Source organism: Chinchilla lanigera, unplaced genomic scaffold (assembly GCF_000276665.1).
Source record: "Chinchilla lanigera isolate Chin_1 unplaced genomic scaffold, ChiLan1.0 scaffold00090, whole genome shotgun sequence".
Lineage (NCBI taxonomy): Eukaryota > Metazoa > Chordata > Mammalia > Rodentia > Chinchillidae > Chinchilla > Chinchilla lanigera.
In genome coordinates, this window is record NW_004955491.1 from 5,314,149 (window position 1) to 5,318,348 (window position 4,200).

Below are 4,200 nucleotides of genomic sequence, written 5' to 3' on the forward strand. Positions count from 1 at the left end.
GAGACTTCAATGCATGCGTACAATGTGCAATGATGAGGGAACTAGACACATCCGTCATTTCAGACACTATGGTATCTTTGGCTTGAGAAACTCTGTCACTCCCAGCAACATGGGTGTAACTGAAGGACATTATAGTAAGTGAAATAGATCAGGTGCAGAGAGAAAGCCCGTACATGTGCTCACTGATGCGGGACAGCTAAAACATTGATCTTACAGGGGTAGAGAATAGAATAGTGGTGACCAGACTCTGAGAAGAGCAGGAGCACTGGAGGATGGAGAAGAGATGCTTCACAGGTACAGGATGCTGCTGGGTAAGAGAGTAAGTCCTGATGTTCTGTGGCAGAGTCAAAAAACTATAGCGATGGTACTTCATTGACTATTTCAAAACAGTAGAGAAGGTTTTGAATGTTTTTGCTGTTGGCTTGATTTTCATTTCCCTAATGACAAATGATGCTGAACTGCTTTTCATGTGTTTGTTGGCCATTTCTAAGTTTTCCTCCAGGGAATGTCTGTTCAAGTCCTTTGCCCTGTGTGTGTGTGTGTGTGTGTGTGTGTGTGTGTGTGTGTGTTGCTGGAGACTGAAGCCAGGGGCCTGTGCAACTGCTCTGCCACTGGGTCCCATCCTCAGCCCATTTTTTTAATTGAGCTCTCTTGTGTTGTTGAGTTGTAAGTTCTTCACATAGTCTAGATACAATTTCCTTAGAAGCTATACCGTTTGCAAATGTTTTCTTCCATCCTGAGTGTTGTCTTTTCACTTTCTTATTCATTTCCTTCCAAGCAAAGCAGGTTTCCATACTTTTTTTTTTCTTTTTTGTCTTTCTGAGACAGGGTCTCACTGTGCAGTGCAGGCTGGCCTTGAGCTCACTTTGTAGCCCAGGCTGGTCTTGAACTCACAACAATCCTCCTGCCTCAGCCTCCTGAGTGCTGGAATGACAGGCATGTGCCACCACGCATGGCCAGGTTTCCGTACTTATGATGCCCAATTTATGTTTTCTTTTCTTTAGCTTTTTGTGTGGGGGGGCATCACATCTAAGATGTCCTTGCCAAACCCAAGATCAAGATTTGCTTTTCTGTTTTCTTCTAAGAATTCGATGCTTCCAGCTCTTACATTTAGGTCTTTGATCAATATGAAGTCCAAGATTATGTGAGGTGTGAAGTAGGGGCCGAACCTCATTGTTCTGCATATGGCCCCTTCACTTTTAATCTTTGCCAGTGTCTTCTCTTAGCTTGCCATCAGGCCAGTAAAACTGTCTTTTGAAGAACAGAAATAGAGCCACCTTCTCAAAGTCAGTCATTCCTGGAACCCTATCAGCTCTCTGTAGAGTGGGTGAGGCTGTAATTGAAAATATCTAAGTCTCAAACCTCAGTGACATTAAGGATGAAAGAGGTAAGATTTTCTTTTCATTGTGGTAATCATCACTTTAACATTGCAAGTTAATCCCCCTCCTAGTGACACCCAAGGCCTTCTGGAATTGCAGGCTTTCTATCGAGTTAACTAATCGTTTCACTCCGTTAAACACTGAAATGGCCAGGAAAGCGAAGAGCAGAACAGATAATGGTGAGAAAAAAAAACCTATGTAACCACAAAATAGGAAGGCATATTTTAGCAATGGCAGCTTGGGAACCGAGGTAACAATAACCTCTTGGTTCTTCCAAGCCATGAACTTTTTATAACTCTATTCTGGCTGTTCTAACCAGGAGCTCCCAGCTCCCGCTCATTTGTTCCTCATAAGCAGTTCTAGTCTGTCCCCTCCCTGCAGAGGCACCTCCTGCTCCCAGCATCCCTTCCCCTTCTATCTGCACTCCTTGCCACAGCCTAAGCCACTCTGAGCAGAGTTCTCCCAGCCACATCCTCCCTGCTCTCATTCCTGCCACAGTCCCCAGAGACGGTGAACAAGATTTCTTCCAGAGGCCCAGCTCAGTGGCCTGTCGCGCCCCAGTGCCCCATCTCTGTCTCCCCGTTTTGCATGGGTCAAAGTCTCTGTTTTGCTGTGGCCCTCAGTCCCTATCAGCCCCTGCCTTGATCCACAAGTCTGCCTCAGGTAATAATACCGGCTAGTAAATCCCCCCTTGTCCACATATCTTCCTCTGAAACACAACATCCACATGAGTAGACCATAGCCTTACACAGTGTGTAAAAAGGAAAGCCAAGGTCAGTTCTCATGGAAGACAGCACTGTGACAACAGAAATCATAGGGAATCAGACAGGACACACGCGCTGCAGGCGCCTGCACCCCCATCCTCCCACTGCTGAGGAATCTCCTGAGCTACAGTCCGCACCTTGACCCGCCCATGCCTCAGCCTGCCCCGCCCTGCCGGGTGAGGTCCAATAACTTCAGGGAGTCAGGGATCAGTGTGCAGCTGAGAGCCAGCAGGAGGTAAGCCAGAGCAGAGCGCACAGGTATGTTGTGGGGGGGACACAAGAAGGGGCTGAATGGGAGGAGAAGAGCAAAGGGACAAGGTGTGGAACAGAAAAGGCAAGAGAAGCGAAGACAGCAAGGAGGACCACAAGTGCAAAAGCCCAAAGCCAGAGGCAGAAGGCTCCAGACTGCTGTGGAGAGATACAGGAGGGTGCAGAGAGGAGGTGGATGAGGAGGAATGCAAATGCTTACTGCTTGCAGCACAGAGGACCAGGTGGCAGAGGCTCCATGACCATCGTCCACCTTCCTGCTGCCCATGTGGATGTAGGAACAGAGGCTTCTACTAGGGAAGGAAAATATAACTTCTGCATCTCCCTCCTTTGAGGCAAAGCAGAAAGAAATTTGGGGATAAGAAGTTGTAGAATGAGCTCCAGCCATGAAATGACATGGTGCTACCCTCAAAGCATACTACTAAAGAAGAGCAGCCACCTGAAAATGCTGCATAATGCGAGGATCCCAGCCCTATATCCTGGAAAAGGCAAAATGTGGAGACAGTGAAAGATCAGTGGTTGGTAGGGGTCAGGGAAGGAGAGATGAAAAAACAAAGTACAGATTTTTAGGGCAGTGAGACTGCTCTCTGTGATCCTGAAATAACGAACACATATTGTGATATATTTCTCAAAATCCACTGAATGCACAGAGCACCAATGTAGATTATGAACCAATGTAAACTATGGACTCAGTGATAACAATATGTCACTGGTAGTTCATGGATATAACGCATGTCCCACTCTGGTGGATGCTGATAGCAGGAGAGGCTGTGGTAGAAAGAAAGAACAGGGGATATATGGGAACTGTGCTTTCTGCTTAACTTTTTGTGAATCCAAAACCACTTTAAAGTGAGCCAATATTTAAGTTGTTAGGTCAGGAATCTGTCCCGGCAATGGAAAGGTGACCAGTACAAAAAACTGGTACCAGAGAAGTGAAGTCATTGTTGTCACTGTACCTAGCCATATGAATCATTAGCCTTTGCAACTGGTTTGCCTGAGAGGTTAGCAAGACTTAGAGATAAAGGCTGGAGAATCCCTAGAATGCTGTAAGCTGAGTTGGATGGGCAATTCCAGTGGGGGCTCAGAAGGTCAGAATACAGGAATGGGAACGACAAAGTGTTCTCATGAAATCTCAGAAGAGAACAAGGACTCTGTGGAGAAATGGACTACAGGCCATTTGTGTAACAGTCTACATTTTTCCATGTCATAAAACTTTGTGCAAGCCTGAGGTAAAGGATGGCAGACTAATCTGGCAGAGGAAATTTCAAGACAATACAACATTCAGGCTATGGCATAGGTTCTGCTGGCTGTTGTTAGTTAGGGAGAAAGAAAAAAAGCAGAACTGAAAATTTTGAAAAATGTGCAGTTTGGCCAGGAAAGAAGGATGTGTAAATTTGGAGCTAAGGAGAAAGTGGTTGCAGAAGAGACTGATGCAATTAAAAAGAAACCAAGCACTTTGCAACAGGACAATAGGAAAGATGCCTCAAGGGCATCTCAGTAATTGGTTAGACATCATTCATCAGCACAGGCTCAAGGGTATAAAAGTGTAAAGTTGTTTAAAAGACTTTGCTTTGAGAAGAGAGCCCCAGGGCACCTTGCTCATTCGGGGCTGCCTAGGGAAGCATTTCTCCAAATTTAGCCATCCATGCACTCAGAGGCCACTGCAGCTGTGGGCCAAGGGGGCCTGGCTCTTTCTTGTGCAGGTAATACAGTAAGCTTAGCATCATGCACTTGAAGCTGGTTTTGCAAGCATGCAGCATGAACAAGTCATGAGGTCATGGGAGCTTCCA

At 46.1% G+C, this 4,200-nt stretch overlaps 1 protein-coding gene across 2 annotated transcripts in view; it reads left to right on the forward strand.

Annotated features, from left to right (window-relative positions):
* Positions 1-2,333: 2,333 nt before the first annotated feature.
* The window catches only part of Aoc1 (amine oxidase, copper containing 1), a 9,781-nt gene continuing 7,914 nt past the window's right edge, over positions 2,334-4,200 (forward strand). The window contains exon 1 of one of the 2 annotated variants that reach the window (XM_005404798.1): positions 2,334-2,401. The gene's annotated coding sequence lies outside the window, so the exon portion shown is untranslated. The remainder of the gene's footprint in view (positions 2,402-4,200) is intronic. The other variant, XM_013504575.1, reaches the window with a different exon arrangement.